The sequence below is a fragment of the Cyprinodon variegatus genome, unplaced genomic scaffold (assembly GCF_000732505.1).
Source record: "Cyprinodon variegatus isolate N-32 unplaced genomic scaffold, C_variegatus-1.0 Scaffold69, whole genome shotgun sequence".
Classification (NCBI taxonomy): Eukaryota; Metazoa; Chordata; class Actinopteri; order Cyprinodontiformes; family Cyprinodontidae; genus Cyprinodon; species Cyprinodon variegatus.
Genome location: NW_015150522.1, coordinates 1085188 through 1104412, shown reverse-complemented (window position 1 = coordinate 1104412; position 19225 = coordinate 1085188). Strand labels below are relative to the sequence as shown.

The 19225-nt window shown below is 37.2% G+C and overlaps 1 long non-coding RNA gene across 1 annotated transcript in view; it reads left to right on the top strand.

The window, feature by feature from the left end:
* The window catches only part of LOC107083191, a 61276-nt gene extending 57220 nt beyond the window's left edge, over nt 1-4056 (top strand). Inside the window, exon 4 of the long non-coding RNA XR_001481173.1 lies at nt 1239-4056. This is a non-coding gene — a long non-coding RNA (uncharacterized LOC107083191). The remainder of the gene's footprint in view (nt 1-1238) is intronic.
* The last annotated feature ends 15169 nt before the right edge of the window (nt 4057-19225 follow it).

Here is a 19225-nt window from a genome sequence, read left to right as displayed (position 1 = left end):
AGTTAAACCAAAAGGAAACAAGGAAACACTGCAAGAGTGAGGTCACATCCTTTGCACTAGAGGAACGTGACTCCTTGCAGGTAAACCAGTACATCAGTGCAAACAAGCAGAAAAGAAGATGAGAAATAGTGATGGATGAGTATTTATCTTTTGACACATTGTTCCTTCCCTTTCGACGAAGATGGGGCGGGACGAGCCGGTCACACCACTTTGCTGCCATAACAGCTGCAGGGTTGAGTGGCTGCGGTGCGGGGGTGGATGGCATTATGTCATTTTTTTAGGAAGATTACAACAACAAGAACAGGTACAGCAAAGTCTAGGTTTTCAAAAGGCCACCTACCTGCAATACGCAATCTGATTTCACTCTCTGACCTCATCTTTATCTTTACCAATTTCTTTTGTAGGGGCCTCTTCAAAACTTTTAGATAAAATTTGTATAGATATTTTTTTTAGGCGCCGTTTTAAACTTCTAAATTAAATTGGTTTACATAACACACATAGATGTTCATACATAGATGTTCTTTCCATCTTTTTTTTAACCTTTGAAACGACTTGATGAGGCTAATGTATATGTGTTTGTATATATTTTTAAAAACCTTTTTAAATTAATTCTAAATTCTAGGGCTGCACTAGCGATTCTTCTGCTAATCGATTAATCTGTCGATTTTGTTCCTGATGAATCGATTAATAATCGGATAACCAAAGGTTTCTTAAAAAAGACTTTTTATCAAATTAAACCAGGTGAAACTAATACGTTTCAACCTTAGGACAAAAACCTTTTTTTTTATCTTAAATGCAAAACATATATTTTTTACAATCTTGGTATAATTATTGCTCTAAGTGCCAGCTCTGCCAGTGCCAGCTAGAGGCATACTTTGGAGTCTTTATACTCAAGGTTATGATTAATCAATTACTAGATTAGTTGACAATTATAAAAAAAAACGATTAATCTCGATTGATGGTTTCAGCCCTAATAAATACAATAATTGAGTTTCACCTTACTTGTATAAATACATCTTATTGACGCATGGGGTCTTGTAAATAACATTTTTTTTAAAGAAACACAAATTACTAGTCGGTATTTAAGTATTTGACTTAGAAAATTAAATAAAAGTCAAGAGATTATATACTTTTAATGTAATATAACTTTTAAAATGACTAGAAATGTTAGGAGGATGTCCAAGCATGTGTTCTTTTGTGGCACTAGTCCATCCTAACTCTCTGTATCATGTTTCCAGGATGGCACCTAATAACGAGTTGGACAGCTGCCTTGCATCCCCTTGAGGCAGATGTTCGCTCTTGGAACGACAGATGACAGAGGGAGCTACTTCTTTGACAATCTAGCTGTCAGGATCAAGCCAGGAGTCGAACTTGAAAAAAAACTGTGACACAAACTCAAAGGCAGAGCGGAGAAGATTCAGCAGCTCAGACACTGTGGAACACATCTGTCAACATCTGGATACACGCTCAGTAGAAAAATCGATGTAATGAATGTACTGATGCCACAGTTACATCAACCATCGACACATTGTTTGGCTTTCTCATTTTTTCCTGAAATGAACTTGGATAAATATTGTTTCTGCGTGTGCATCTGCTCCTGATTTTCTGTATTTTTTCATACTGTGACATTTATTCTTGACATGGTATAAACCAACTGCTGGAAATTTTAAAAGATATTAATCAGATGGACTTTAAACCTTTATACTATTGTTTTCATATACAAAGTACTTAAATTCTGTTTAGTGTCCTAGAAAAAAAAACGTTCATAGCCATTGAACTTTTACAACCACAAATCTCAAAATATTGTAATGGGATTTCATATCAAACCAAAACAAACAAAAGTCGTCCATAGATGCAAAAGGATGAGGAGGCATGGTTTAAACAGTTTCCCAGGTAGAAATCTGCAAAGTGAGGCATATATATGCATTTTACTTTCTGTTTCAGTTAAACTTTCAAAGTGTTTTTTTATACCTCTATCAACTCCCCTCATCAAAGAGGGACATTTTTGCGGTATAGCTTGAACTTTTTCACACTGAATGGTGAGTGTCTGCATAAGTCCATTTTGAAGTTTACTTAAGGTTCCTAATTATATTTAGGTCTTGACTTTTATATTTCAGCTTATAAATATGCTTTCATCCAAATGAGGGATCTATAGACATAATTGATCTGAATGGATGTTAATGGTCTTTGTCCTTCTGAAAGTTAGCCCTGATTAGCCTCTGCTCTAATCTCCAGTATTCTGCAGTCTCTAACAGGTGGTGTTCCAGGATCATCTTGTACAGTATGTAGCTCCATCCATGTTTGCAGTTACTCTGACCAGGTCCTTGCTAAACAGCTGCAAGCCACTGCTGCCATAGTTTGCCATAAGGACAATTCAGTTTTAGTGTTCCACGTTTTGAAGGCGGATTATATCTTTTTTGAAGATGATCAGAGCAAAGGAGGATTAAAAATGTATGCATGCTGCACACAATGCATCCTTTATTTTAAAGTTTACAATTACTCCTTCTCTGTGTTCCCAATAAAATGCATTGGAATGTAAAGTTGTGAACAATTTTGCAGTGCTGTTAACTTTTTAATGCACTAAAAAAATGAACTTGTTTGTGATTAAGGTGCTGCCCAGCACCTGTTTATTCAGTGGAATTAAAGCTCTTATCTTCCAGTTACCTTCACAAAGACGCTATTGTCTCAAGTTTTGATGAATGCAAACTGAAAACACTCCCAACAGCATTTCTTTGTGACACATTGGCAAACCTTTAATGTAGGCTGAACATTCTCGCAAACTGTTAATTCTAATCATGATTTATTGCTCTGCCACTTGTGTTGTGACTGGAGAAACCTGCCAGGAGAAATAGAAAAGGGTATTTAAACTGCTTTCTGTTTGTCTTCTCACTGCACCTGAAGATTTATCAGACCAATAAAGTGGATATTTTTTTAATGATTCTAACACATCTCTTCTATTCCTGTTATTAATAAGTTTAAATTTAGCATAGTTTTTTTGCAGTCAAAACGGCTTGTCTACTTCCCTTGACATGATTACGGTTAATTATTCTAAAGGTACGATGAGGGTTTTGTTTAAAAGCTATATACTATATGCAGTTATGCATTTTGTGAAACACGTGGCTCACTGTACAGCTCATATCCAAAGCCAAAAAGCAATCTCCTTGGCTAGAAAAATGACATAAATCTACTGCCTGTCATGATTTTTTTTTTTTGGTTGTTCTGTTTCTGTGGGGGATTAATCATACAGAATACATTTTTATGGTCAAACTTACACAAGTTCAGATGTATAATTGCATTTTCATTAATAACCATCCACCACTAATAAAAGGTGAGTATAGGCCAATTTGGGACAAGATAAGACATGTGTTTTCTAAGCATCGTCAGATTTCTGGTAAATTTCTAGTTGGATAGTTGACTACTCCTCATTAAGAAAAAAAATACATTTCATATTCACGGATTAATTTCTTTGCACAGAATCAGCTTTTTCTAGGAGTGCTCCATAGCTGCTCAGTAGTTTTTAAACCAGCCCTTTTTTGAAAGCAATTCTAAAAGCATTTGATTTGTCTTCTTTATATGATACAAAAGCATTTATTGTTTGTTTTGGATCTTTTTCCTGTTTTGAGTTTAATCTGTAAAAATTCCTTACCATCTGAGCTAACCCCTAGCCCCAAATAAACACACTGAGAGGCCATACGCTATCTGGAGTAAGATTTCAAGGTCATGGTAGACTACAATGGTTAGAATAACGAAAAGTATGCAAAAATAGGTGCATGAATAAACCCAAGAAAAATCCAGCAACTAACAAGTTGGTTTTGGTAGCATAATGATGAGGGTCTGTGTGTCTGTCAATGTCATGGGAAATAATGCAGCAGTGAAATTATTTGGCTTCACCTTAATGAAAGTTCTACAGGATTGAAACATTGTCACAATTTGATATTATAATAGGAAGGATTCCATGGGCACATTTAAATCAATTACAAAATGGGTAAAGAATGAAAACTTTAAGCCAACTAATGTGATATTTCTCCAAGTTGCCACGAGACATTATTGGGTTGTATGCATAAACATGAATGCACAATTATAATCCTGAGTAAAAAAGAGAAAATCTAATTCTTTTACTCATGATTTCAATCGTCACCTGCACAGGTTTGTTATGTTGTTATCTTTTAATAAATTCATGAAATAAAATGTATTATATTTAAGTTGATAGCTGCATAATCAGAAAACCCATGTTTTTTTTCAATTAGAACTTTCATTCAAACTGAAAATATATCTTTGTAGTTGCAAAACAAGCAAAAGAGGAAGACCCTGGAGATGATACTTGGCTATAGTGTAGAAGGACGTGGAGGCGGTTGGTCTAACAGTATAGGAGGCAAAAGATATGGTAATGCTGCGTTCACACCGGGGGCAGCTGGCGCGACAGAAGCAGCGAGTTTACATGCAAAGTCAATGGTTGACGCGCGTCAAGGCGCAGCAAAAGGTCCCGCGGCGCGTTTGGAGCAGCAAGCGCAGCGCGTCGGGCGCGTTTTGGCATCTGACGCGCGTGACGCGCCGCAAACGCGNAATGTGATATTTCTCCAAGTTGCCAAGAGACATTATTGGGTTGTATGCATAAACATGAATGCACAATTATAATCCTGAGTAAAAAAGAGAAAATCAATCTAATTCTTTAATTCAGGATTTCAGTTGTCACCTGCACAGGTTTGTTATGTTATCTTTTAATAAATTAATAAATTAATGAAATAAAATGTAAACTGAAAATATATCTTTGTAGTTGCAAAACAAGCAAAAGAGGAAGACCCTGGAGATGATACTTGGTTATAGTGTTGAAGGACGTGGAGGCGGTTGGAGGCAAAAGATATGGTGAGATGAAAACAGCTGATTTGCTGCAGCTGAAAGAGGGAGGAGAAAACAGTTTGGAGTGAAAATGTATCACACGGTGAAGAGGAATAGATCAGCATTTACAACATAATGTTTTCTGCTGATGTATCTCAAATCATTTAGTATGTATGATGTAGACACAGAAGTACCTTATGCTAAATGCTGGGGATTTTCTTTACCAATCAAATAACAAAATCCCCAAAGGGCTTTTTCACATGTAGAAACTGATTTCAGTTTAAGCTGTAAAGACAGTTGTTGTTTTTTTTTATATCAGTCTAAGTCCAGCAAGTCACTTCCTTTTTTTAATGTGATTCACTGTCGATGTCTATGTAGAATAGAGGCTTCATTCCTATGAGGGAAGGAGTGTGGGTGGAGGTGCTGAGGGTGCGGCCATCGTTTGAGGATTTGCATATTGGCTTTCTTTGCAGCTAATTAAAACAAAGCTAAATGAATCCTGCTCCAGGTTCTTGGTTTTAACAAGTTTTGTCAAGCTTCATAAAGATTTATTAAAAATTTTATCTGAGTGAGACAATATACATACATAGATGGCGCTCTCACTGATGTTTTGTAACTCGAGCTTCATGGCATCTTTATGGATCTGCTTATGGTCAACAACATTAGCATGTCCACAATACATTTCTCTGCTTGTCTACCTCCCCTGCTTCTTTTTTTTTTTATTTTTTTTTCACACGCATGCATATAAACACAACTATTGGAAGAGGGGGGGCGGGTGACCTCTATGCAGCTCTCAATTCACTGCACTTCTATAGCTTTGAATGGAGCGGCTCAACAAAAGGTGACATAATTTTCTCAGGGTTTGATTGGCCCCCTCCATGCCACAAGATGACATCATATAGCACCCACAGCAACACATTAAAACTACCACCAGTACCCTCACCCCTCTCCTCCTAGATGGGTTGTAAAGACAAGAGTGCTGGGCCTGGGCGGTGGGGCAGGATTTGGCAATAAACTGCATTGCAGCGTGGCTGTCCATAATGAGCCCAGGCAGCGCCGCTCTTGTGTTTGTGGTAAACAGTCTTGGGAAATGATACAGAAGGACGGAAAGAAGAGGGGCGGGGTTGTGAAACACATTTTTGGATATAATCACTGATTTCTCTTGAAGCTTTTAAGTTAAGGTAACGTTAGGCAGACAGAAAATGGAACAAACTTATTCACACATTTTATTGACAGCCAACATAACATGGACTGTTGACTTCTCTATTTAAAGCAGACCAATAAGTTGTCATGAGCAACATTTTATTTAACTTGAAAGGATGGGAATATCTAGAGCTTCCTTAGAGTCTGTGTAAAAACATCACCACATAATCATAGAGAACTATATAAGTACCAAAGCTATGATGTGAATTAAAAGTGTGTCCATCACAACCAAATTTAACAGTGTAATGATTTTTCAACTTGCTTTTTATGGCTTCCTATTAGTTTCTGAACTCTCTATTCTAAGAATTGGGCAATTTTAGGTATATGAGACGTGAGAACTGATCAGCCAATCAGAGACAGACTTGGAAATGTAAAGGATATAAAAAAATAGGTTCAAAATTATTTTCAACTGCATTCCTTTAAGTAAAAAAAAGAAGATAAATTATATGAAAATATTCTTGACAATAAAAACCTTTCGCAACTTAAAGCATTCTTAACATGCAAGTTTAAAACATGTAATACTTTTATAGAGAATTAAATATTAAAATTGAATTTTTTAAATCTTTCTTTCACTTTATATTTTTGAGGGTTATGGTGTCATTCAAATTTTGCAGCGCTAAACCACTTTAAGTATAGACAAATGTTTCTTTAGATCTTAATCTACTGTAGGTACAGTATAAAATTGCCCCTTCATTATATTTAAAGGATATAAAATACAGAAAATAGGCAAGCTGACAATTTTTTTCAACTGATATGAATGGTAAACATATGATTTCTTGTTTTTCTTCTCAAACTTGTTCTGTTTGTTTTTAATTATGCCTGTTTGTTTCTAGAGTCAAGAGTCAGACTAATTGTTGTTTACTACATTGAATTACTTTTATTTGATAATGAACTACTTTTATTTTCCTGTCCATAATTTTAAGATATAGGAGTATTTTGCATTCTTCCCTATTCAATCAGTTTATATATATTATGAGGTCATGGTCTTTCTAAAGTCTCAAAATCAGGAGAAGTACCACTGGCTGACAAAATGTGTAAAATTTACCAAAAATGCTCATTTTTATGTTGGTGTTCATCCATTACCCTTACAGATCATATTAGCATCACTGACATACAAGTGGCCACTTCCTCTTGGAAATGTCATTAATGAGGATAATTTAAAGTGAGGTTAACATGCTGCCCAGAGCCAAACCCTGTTGGTTCCCAACACTCCTACAGTATAGATGCCTTTAAACACACTCCAAACCATTTCCTAAAATTGGTGTGGTATTCAAAGGGAAAGAAAAATTACGAAATTACCGCTTGGTTTTGGAACCGGTCCATGCTTCATGTTGATTGTTACTTTTTTTTGCATTTAACAGTCTTGTGAGATGCATGGTATTGCTTGTGTTGGTGTACATTCAACCTGTTTAAATATTTTCTTTTGTTTCTTCTTCCAAACTGCTCTCTGTCCATCCTGACTATTATATTTCCCATAAAGAGGTCCCTCTGGAAGTACTTTTTTTTTTCTCTGTTCCTACTGTTTCCTCTGCGTAGTGTGATTAACTCTTGGTAGCCTCCTCTTTGGACTTGCTTGGATAGTAGAACTGCTCTCGTGTTAGTTTTTTAAACTTGGAAGAGCACTGACTGGGTATTGGTTACTTTTGGCATGAAGAGGATGCGTGGGCTGCCAGTGTCTATGACGCTGAAACACTCAGTTCTTCCTGCATGAGAGAAATGGTGGGAATCTGTTTCTTATTCATCGCTATATAATTTTTCCACAATTGTTCTTTAAAAAGGTTTGAGGTTGATTTTTTTCCAAAATCTTTTTGATTGCTCTAGTGCTTTTAGAATTAACCTTGACTTTGTAATAATACTTCCACCAGAAAAACACATGTAAACAACCTGGTTGTCAAATAGTGTTACAATTAAAGTTTTGAAAATGTGATCTGTTTATTAGTATTTACTCCCAACCTTAAAAAACAAAATTCCTAACATTATTTCAACATTATCTTAACGTAAAAATTTTAAGGAAATATATATTAGGGATAAGGGATCTAGGTGGGTTTGCAGTTTTTTGTGTATTTATTAAGAAAAAAATGCGATTTTCCATATTTCTGTATATTTACAGATGATAAACTGACCACTGCCATATGTGACGTTTGAATGTTGGGATGTTTGATTAGCTTTAGCTCTCTCCACATCTTTATTGCTCTCGTGCTTTAATTGTTCTCTATGATGTTTATTAATGAGGTTCTCTGATGTACCAATTAGGCCTACTATACACCTCTATTTATACTGATGAAATTTACAAGTGGATTCTGGTTAATTATTAGGGGACAACTGGAGGGCATTTTATCCTCTAATCCATGTACCATTTTCCTTTCAGTTTACAATCATGCACTAATCTATGTTGCCCGATTAAAATCCCCTAAAATACGTTAGGCGGGTGCAAAAACCCCTGCAATGCGCTGTACTTCCCTAATAGTCATAAAAGGCACAGTGTCATGTCTTCTGTATAAATGGTGTGGGTTTTGATTTGCAAGCTAACATGGTTGAGGGATCTGCATGGCAATCAGTCCTTGAGTCTTACCCACTTCATCAAATCGCCTCCGTCACTCTAGTCTAATCCTCACTGAGACGGAAAAGGGGGAGACTCGGAAAGCAGAAGAGGATGAGGAGGAGGGGAGTGACAAAGCAGGCCAAAGGCTTCCCTGACATCCATGGGAATCTGCAGATCCATTCATTGGCAATTATCGACATCAATGCAGAGAGGCAGCGGCAAGACGAGTGGCGGGGGCAATGGGGTGTGGGAGAGTTTTGGAGGGTGGAGTTAGGCATAATAAAGACAGCTGGGGGGAGGGTCTGTCCAAGAGTGGAATAATGGTGGAGTTGGAGAACCAATGGGATTCAGTGAGAGAGAAAGTGAAAGAGGTGATGGTGGTGATGTAGGTTTGATTATAATTGAGGGAAGTATGACGCCAGACTGACCTTCTGAGCAGGCACATTTTAATTTGGGGCAGCATTTCCCATTTTCTCTTTATCCTGGCTCTGCACAAGTAATTACAAGAAAGAAAATATTTATACAAATGAACTATATACCTCATCATCATGGGTTCAAGACTAAAATTTCCCCTTTACACCAAATCAACAATCAGCATCAAGCTTCTGTTTTCTAATTACGATAATAAGCAGACTAAAAAAAAAAGTAATCAGCATTTATACTTCCATTTTCTTTAAAAAAAACACACACACAGACACTAGCACAAGTATCATACATCACTTGTTTCACTCCTGTAACCCCCGAATCCAGGCTAAAAGACAACCTCAACAGTCCGTCTCTGTCCGGTGAGAGCGTTACTCTCATCCTGCTGCACTTCACATCTGAATCTTGGCCAAGAGCAAGAGAGAGCGAGCCAAACCCAGTCCGACAGCAAGAATTAGGACAAATGATTTATATTCTTTCCAGATCTATTTCAGCAGAGGGAGATTTTGCCACTTCGAGTGGCCTGACCTTTAGTGGTTGTCAAAGAGGAACAACTGCATTTAGGAGAAAGACTCCTAAACTTTCAGAGGTCAAATTTCTCTGTCAGTGTTGCTCATTTCTTCTCCCTGTGAAAAAAAAGTTAAGTCAAAGGTCAAGTCAGCACTAGCCCTCTTCGTTAGAAGCACTGGGGACATTTTGGAGTTTACCTCGGAAAACACTGTCAATTCAGGATGTCTTATTATGTCTGTGGTGAATTTAGTTAGACGGTGTCAACTTGTCAGATTCAGAGATAAATGATGTTTTCACGTGACGCTGTCAAACTGATGGATTGAAGTGTTAAGATAAAAGTTGAGCGACTGAAGAATAAATCTTACATTCAGATTAAATAACTTGAAAAGAAGGTTTGTTATCAGTGAAACCTCCAAATTATGTACTGTATTAAAAAAAAAAACATGATATAAAGAGACCTACTGTGGATGTGCTTACTTTTTTTTAAAGTTATTGTTACAGCCACATTGTGAGAGCTCTCTTTCTACAGATTTATGATGATAGTAAAAAAAACATTGAACTATTATAACTTATATTACACCTTCATCAATTGCATTTTTGCATTTGTCATTATTTAAATAAAGCTTACTATGCTGTCAGAAGTATATGTTAACCCCATCCAAATTATTTGAATCAGGTGTTTTAATCATCTCCATTGCTAAAATAATGCTTTATGATATCAGGAAAAAGGTGATGAATGAATCTAATTAGGATTTACAAATATTGTTCGTGTTTTCTTTTGTATCTTTATCACAAATTCCCCTCCACGTTTTAAGGGGTTTAATATCTCAGCCACTAAAAATAAATAGCTTGGTTATATAGGGCAGGAAAGGTCCAAGAAAATGACTTAATAAATCATTTCATGCAAAGTTTATATGCATTGCACTTGAAATATAATATCCTACCAAATACTGATTTTGGCTTGTTGGATTTGACATAACAACGAATATTGATTCAATATGTCGTGCCGCTCTGACCACAGGTGTGTAACATCAAGCCCCTGTGCATACCGGCTGCCTCTAGAAAACAATAATGTGGAAAATATGGCAATAACAGCGACTGAGACTTAAAGTGGTAGCCCACATAAAATAAATGAGCAGGAGGGCAACTGCTGTTAGGCACTAGCTACAGACTTTTCTGTAAGAAGTAAAACTTTTGTGATACTTATTTAATTAAAATAGGCTCTAATAGAAACTCATATTAAAACCTCATCTTTATTTGAATGTAGATCATATTTATTTATTTGAATGTAGATGAAAGTCAGTAGATCATGGTTGTTGTCAGGGAGTAGGAATGGTCAATAATGACATTTGGAGACAGATATGCATACCACTTTCTCAAACATGTATTTAACATCCATCCATTTATCCGTCCAATTTCTGTCACCTTTATCCCTAACAGTCATTTTTTTAGTCTGTGGGAGGCAGGAGGACCGGAGAGAACCCACGCATGCACAGGGAGAACATGCAAATGCAGAAAGACCCCAGGCTGGGAATCAAGGCAGCAGTGTTACCCACTGCTACACTGTGCAGCCCTCATATTTAACATTTTAACAAAATATCTGTAAATGACTTAGGCTAACCCCAGCTGCTGCAGAGTTGTGATTATTTTAAAAAATCTAAGAAGATCTGGTGAATGAATTTAGCTTGATAGTTTTCAAAAAGTGTGTATGTATGTAACTTTTTATTGTGACCTGTGTGCATCCCAACCTGCAGGAATCCATGGGTCATGTAAAGCACTGACCTCTTGACACACATACTCAAAGTTCCATTTTACACAGAGTGCTTGAATTAAGGTGTGTGCAAATGTAAAACTTTTCAGAAGGGGAAGACCAGTAACTCTCACTGTCATCCTTCATTCCGATTTCCCAAAGATTTGGTCCTGAAGTCTGCTTTTGTAGGTATTTTTTTATGTATTTTCCTAAAAAAAATCTAAATCTTTCGCATATCAGAATGCAGAGTTTCTGTTGTTTGTGCACAAACCGGTTCTCATAAATTAACATTGATCTTGAATGGATAATCTGTATGCCAGATAAGAACTGTCATTCTTATCCTGGTGCTGGTCAATAGTCATCAGCTCCCATGGTGCTTTGTTTACACAGCCAGTGGGGCCCATGGCAGCAAGAGATAAATCCACTTTCTCACCTCACAGGTATACATCACTTCCAAAAAAAAAAAAAAAAAAAAAACAATAACTATTGAAATTATTTAAGTACTTCTGTTTATTTGTGAATATTTATCTCATGGTTTATAATGAAATAATAGCTCAAAATACAGAGTCAGAATGAAATTCATCATGCATGCTGTTTGGAAAGAAATTTGGGCCTGCTTTTATCTTGAAACAGAAGATGGTCGAAATCCTGTAGACTCAGGCTTTTTGTTCCCTTGCGTTTGTATTTCAAAGGCTGCTTTGTCTACCCATTCATCCTGCTTGAAATGTAGCCCGGAAAGTTGATGTTTCATGATCTAATCAGGGAGCTCCAGAATGTCCCTGGTCCTGCCAGAAATTCATATGCCCTTTTTTTTCTTCGAAAGCTCATGGATCAGTTCTTTTCATAGGTCTGTCAAATTCATGCAACTAGGGCAAAAATATTAGCGTCAATCAGTTTGTGTATGTTAATGTTAATGCAGGTTATTTTTATGATAACGTTTTTTTAATAAGTGTTCTTTTCCCACACACCCCTGAAAAAAATTGGATTGAAACACATCACCGACACATTTTATTTGTTCATTTTCAGAGAATTTGTATTCATTATTACTCAAGATTCATTGTGGTCTTTTATAGATAGATGGATAGACAGATCATTTTAATTTTACTTTTTATATTCCTTAATGTTCAGTTCTATTTGCAGCAGGGATTTTCTGTGCACCATGGAAAAACAAAGTACCCTTTAAGGCATGCAGATATTGATTGTTTTGAGGAAATTAAGTGAAAACCGAAAAATGATTCAGTTTCAGTTATTAAAAAGACTAAAATATTGAATTGTCTGTCTACTGATTTCATTTACCTATATTTAAACCTAAGAGTTTAGTGTTCCAGAATCCCCCTCTCTCTCAAAAATGAGTACCCTTGTTACAGTATAAAATAACAGAACAAAATTAGGTTAGATTTTCAATAGATCCATGACAAATGATAGATAGCTTAAATGACATGATACTAAATAATTTTGTTATGATGATTTGGGCTTTCAAAGAAACTCTATCTAATAGGTTCCTTGCATACACATAATTTTTAACCTTTACAGCTTTACTTTAACAATGATTTACAAAAAAATCTTTTTATCTGCTACATCAGGGGTGTGCAACCTATAGTTCCAGGGGTACAAATTGTTCTTGGGCCTTTAGTTTTCTTACAGTGATATGATAAACTAGTGATTCCAAAAGTGGGGATTGCGCCCCTAGAGGCATGCAGTGTAATCGTAGGGGGGGCATGGTGGAAATGAACTGAGTTGATTATTCATCTTAAAAGCTTTTTTTTTTTTTTTTTATGATAGTAACACTGAATTATGTTCCAATATGAAATTAAAAAGCTGAACATAAAATAATGACACTGCAAAGGTTGTACAGTTTTTTAGTAGTTTATCTTATTGCCATATGTAACTTCCTGTAGTTGACCTTTCTTTGTTTCTTTGTTTCTTTATATCGGAGGGTAGGGCTACTTTCTTGTAAACCAAAGGTGAGCCTAGTGAGAACGTTTGGGAACCACTGTATTAAAATGAGACCCGTTTGTCTGTTTTATTGTTTCATTCTTTTGTTTTTTGCCTCTGTTAAATGGCCCCACTCTCCCCCTCCTGGTAAACTCGCCCAGAACTGCCACTGCAATAGACACTTATACAATGAGGTACGCCTCTAGAGATTATAAGCTGTATTTACCTTTTCTAAAACTTACTTTTTGAGCAAAATGACTTCATAAACATCTTTTCCAAAAGTGCCAATAAGTGCTTCAGGCCTTCTATGTTTAATCAAACATCAGAGCTTTATACCTCAGAATGCAACAGCAGAAAGGCTCTTAGAGTTGTTGTCATTCTGTTTATATGTACGCCTGAGAAACTGCATAGACCTTTTCAAATATGCTGTGAAAGCCTGGCTTGTGTCAGGTGTGTGGTACAATGCATGCTATGATTCAGTCCTTTCTGGGAACTTTCATTGTCTTTGCTCATGGATGGAAAGCAGTCCCACATTGAATCTTCCTGAGAAAGACGAACAGCAAAACATCCCATCTCAACCCAAGTCAGCTTATATGACAATCTCAGTTTTACGACGTTAAGGTAATCTGGCACCTACTAAGATCAGGGTCGTGGATTTCTTGGGAAAAAACATTAAACAACGTATTGTTTGTTTGTAAATAAATTTAAAAGCATAAAGATTACACCTAACATCTTTCTTCATCTACTTTTCTGTTACATAAGAAAAAAAACCTTCATAAAACATTTCGTTAAGCATCCCTTATTCAGCTATTGTTTTCTTTAAAAAAATTATAGATATAACCCTATTAAACACTTTGCAATAAATTATCTTATATGTCATGGTACAGTCCTCTTACATTTTACCCTCTGCACCTATTAAGTCCCCTGGGAACTCCCCTTGCTGATGGGAGAGCAAGAGTTTACTCGGTATAACAGAAAGGAGGAAGTGATGGTGACAATGTGGTCTAGACTGGGGAAACAGTCATCTTAGCTATCTGAAAAATTCCTTTGCAAAACTTGTGCTAAATTCTGCTTTATGTGTTTACAATCAAGGCAGATTAAAGCCCCGCTGAAAGGCGGTGCGAAGCTGTGGCTTTACAGCTGGAGCTGAGATTTACATATCACATGATTAGTGGGATATTTCACCATAATGACAACAGCAGTGGTGAGGCTATCATAAGGGCCTGCATTATTGACCAGAGAGTCTTCTCAATTTTTTTCTGATTTTACTTCTCGAGCTTATTCCTAATTTGGTTTAAGTTAAAACAATTTCAATATATATTACTTTGAGCTACTTAATATGTCTACATCAACATACTCAGTGTTAATGATTACAAACAGATAGTGTAGGAGGTATTGGGGGGAAGGAGTATCTTGGGAATGGTGCATATCCTGTCTCTACCTCTCCCCACTGTTGGCCCATGTAACAGCTGGTTGTCTTTGCTCCAAGCTGCTATGTGGGCTGATGTAGACTCTTCTAAGAGTCTCCAGCTGAATTGCGGCTTTGCCTGGAGTGGTGCTCTGGGGTTATCCGACCTTTTGCCCACCCCAGGTTAACCTTTTAGTTTCATCTCTCCCCTGGGCCAAACCCATTGCCATACTGAAAACATTAACCCACTGACCCCGTGTGTCCTGCCCATTGATACACGGGATGCTTCATCTTCACTCATTGCCACAATAGCTATTATTTCAGGAATCATGTAATCAGGCATTTAAATTATTTCCTTTTTTGACATTTCATTCTAAAAGAAGTAGTTTACACTAGAACAAGATTTATTTTATATAAGGGACAAATATATACAGTAACACCCAAAAATTATGAAATGTGAAAACAGCTGTATACTGGAGACATTCACTGATGTTGCACATTTTAAAGTTTTCCTAAGATTTTATATGTAGTTCTACATAGCGCTCTGTAAAATTTTGAGGGGGAAAGAAAATGGTATGCATCTTTTTGTTTCCTTTTCTCTGCAAAATCTTTGTATATCTAAAGATTTAGATTGTTCAACCATTCTCATAATGATAAACACTGTACCTTTTGAACCAAGTATTATCACTTAATGTAGGATTTTTCAAATCCAGAAAATGTTATTTTTTAGTTTCATCTGACCAGAGTTTTTTTCTTTGATTGTATATGTCAAGGGGTTTGTGGTTTACTGTGAAAAAAATGCTCAGGGCCCTCTTTCATCAATTACTTTGCTCTTTTCACTCTCCCACAAAGGTATTGCAATGCCAATAAACTGGTTGTCTAGCTTGAGCTCTTAGTCTCTGCAGCTCCTTTAGTTATTGCGTGTTTATTGGATTTTTTTTTCTATATTGTCTTTGTTACCTGGCCTGTTGTTAAAGGTATAGTGGAGGATTTTCGCAAATTTTTGAAAAGACTCCACTTAACAAAAAAAAGGCACATGCACAACCCTGTACTTACCCCTGAGAGGGAACGCCTGTTAAACGTGTGTGTGAGCATGCACAAGCCCTTTTCTCCTTGTGCACGCTCTGTTTAAAAGTTGCTGTTTGCATCTCTCATACAAGCTTACTTTTCAAAAGAAGATTTGAAATTTTTCCACTATGTCAGACTTACCACCGGTAAGTGAAAATGCGGACGAGCATGTTGGATGTCCTTGCCTAAACATATCCCAAGAATGATTGACAATTAGAAGACCACTTATTTTGATGATCCACCCAGAAAAACAACATCCTCCACTATACCTTTAACAGTTTTGGTTTGGTTGAGTTGATGGTTCAGCAGCCCTACATTTTTACAGCCTCAGGCAAAAAGCTGTGCAGCAGGTTGATGGTTCATTGTTCTGTTTCCATAGAAGTGCTAAGGAAAGGTCATAGAACACTTCAATGACCTTCTCAACATCCTCTTACTACTCTTCAGAGGAACGTCTTCTGTGAAATATAAAATATCCTACAGAACAACAAATGACCACTCTGAGCTATAAATTCATTGCGTGATTAAACATTATGGATCAGTGGAGGTTAGGACATAGTCACACCAAAGCTGGCTCAAAGTTCATTCAGGCAGAATTAGCAGGACTTGCACAGCATCTGCTGATTAAAGCTGAAGGCTGAGTGTTCAAGGCTGCATGTTGCAGGGCTGCCAGGCTGGTCAGGTGGGTGGCTAAAGGCAGAGAGACTGCCACGGGGTAGCACAGCTCCTCCGTCAGCCCCTGATCTGGCCATCAGCCGGGGATTATCTCCACTGCACTTCCACCTCTACCACCCACCACCTTTTTTTTTGCAATGCAGCACAGAGCTGTACATCCTTTTCCATCTCTTCTAACGTGCAAGTGCAGACAGGGCAGGGAAATGAAGGCATCATTTTCTTGTCAAGCCTAGACATATTGACTCAATTTTAGCTTCCGTAGAAGTTTAAACACAAAATCAGCTTTCAGCCAAATTCTGTGTGTGCTGGAAGTAATGTTTGATTTCCAGTGCAGCTCTATTTTGCTTTATCATATAATGCTCCAAGAGGCTGACAGAAACCGGACTTGTTTTATATGTTCTTTCTAATTCCACCTAGGCAACTTTCCCCACATGATCACTCAATGCTTAAAGCTCAGACAGTTTTTGGCAAAAAACTGTGAAGGGGGAGTGTTGAGATAAGAAACTTGGTTGATTTTGCTCAAACATAAATATATCACACAATGATCTAAATATTTTCTGAAACCTTGATTTTACTTCTTCTTTTGCTTTAAAAGGTCATACATCAGTCTGTTTAATATGGACAGCCTTCTGTCTGTTAGACACCCGATTCAAACTGTGACCATAGAATCTAAAGGCCTTTCACCTCATCTACTGGTGGGCTTCTCTCCACAGGACACTGCTTTAAAAGAGAGCTTAAGTTTCATTTCCTCATAACTCACAGCCTTCTGGGAGCAGTCCACATTTCTTCAAATCCCCCTCATCTGCGTTTGTTGTGCGGGAAGAACATGCTTGCAGTGCTTTATGATGAGTAGCTTTTTTCTGTCATTATGTAATTTATAAGCTCTGACAACCATCTTGTGCACATGCAGATCAATAAACAAACATTAGGTGAATGAAGCAGCTGTTGAAGTAAACACCACACAAAGTCAGGCTCCATTATCAGATGACTTAAGGTATAGCCTCTGGTTGACCCTGCAATTTGGAAACTTAACAGTTGAGAGAAAATCAAAAATAGAAAGGGTGGAGGAATCATCGGAAAAAGTAAGAATAAGTAAAAGACCTTATGTTAATGACAATAAAACCACATTGCAGAGATTCAGTATTGGTGCAGCAGTTTATTTATCTTTTTTCTGAAAGTCCTCACTTGTGATTTCTATCGAATCTAACCGTTGTGTCTGTGTGGAGTCGAGTCAAGAAGATTTGTGTCATTCCCTTTTGCATTTCTTTCCTGAGTTTGCTGATGTAAACTGATATAAAAGAGATTAGTGTCATATCTTAAGATGGAGAACAGTTTTGTAATGCCTCTTGCTCAGGTTTAGACAAGCTCAGCAAGCTAAAAAGGCCTGTAAGACAGTGGATGTGTGGTGGCATGTTTTGACAGCACTGCCTGTTACACACCCTGGCTCAGTCTCCAGGGCAGAGGTTACAGTTATCATGTCTGTATGTAATTTTTTACTATATACTGTGTGCCAAATTGGATGTAAGGACGAGGAGCCATGTCAACCCATATTGGGCATTAAGCCAGATGAGATAATGACAAAACTTTAAACTGACATGATGGAAGCAGCAGGGAAAATAACTATCTTAGCGTTTGGAAATTTATCAAACGGTGGTTCCATGGAAGGATCTACCTGACTGGGCCAGACTACCTCCACCAAGAGGGTTATATTTTTAGTCAAGTTTGTTTGTTTGTTTGTCGGCCTGTCTTACTGTCTGTCAGTCTGTCTCTCTGTCTGTGTACAAGATAACTTGAAAAGTTAGGATTTTTTTTTACCATAGGTGCACCTCAGTCCTAGGAACAATCCATTATATTTTGATGATGATCCACATCATAATCCGGATGCAGGAATTTTTTAAAGGATTCTTTAACCTTATTTGGCGGAATAAGCTGTCCCCCCTAAACCAGAGCATGGCAATAGTGACTATTGACAGCTTCAGCATCTGACTCAAAGAAGTCCAGAAGTATTATGCTGAAGACAAATACAAAGGAAAGGTGAGCCCTGCCTTGTTCAAGGCCTTGATCAGCTGATCAAACAAAAAAATCAGAGTGTAGCACGAATGAAGATGGTGAGAGCAGAACAAACACCAGAGGCTGCAGACCAACACTGTACCTTATTTATGAACTTATACAAGGATTTTAAGGAAATTGTTACCAAAGGAACCCTTTTATGTCAAGGCGCAATTTTGGGTTTTTTGCTGTAGGTGTTAATTACTACATGGGGCAAAATATGTTGCTTGACAGAGGTCTGTGCCCTCCGAGTGCTTTTCTATATTTTTTATTTTTGTGCTGTTTTGAAATGTGAAGACTAAGTTATTTAAAGCAACACTTCATAGTCTTTGACCCAAATAATAGCACCATTTGAAATATATTACATGATTTTTCAGGTCAATGTACAACACTTGGCTAGTATTGATGGACTATGCAGGCTGCCCTTCAACTAAGTTTATGGTAGTCAGAGTTCCCCTTAAACATGAGAGCTACCTAAGCTAATAATTGTCAACAAAACAGATATGTCATTTAGTGACCTTATTTCTCCGGACGTTTGGGTTCTTGGGATAAAGGATTTAATGCTTTCTAAGAAGATTCGATTTTTTTTCAAGAACTCTTATAAGAGGTTTAAAATGGGTGCCTGCTGCATTACCTTTAAACCTCAACACCTTTAATTGACCCCTCTCCTGCGTAGATTGTGACCCCATTAAACCTCCCTGCCTCAAACCCCAACCTAGACCAACATCACATTGACCCCCCACCCCAACCCAGAACAACCCCCAATTATACCCCCTTTAACTTACACCACTAACGTAGACTGCACAAAACTCTATCTGCTCCTCACTGG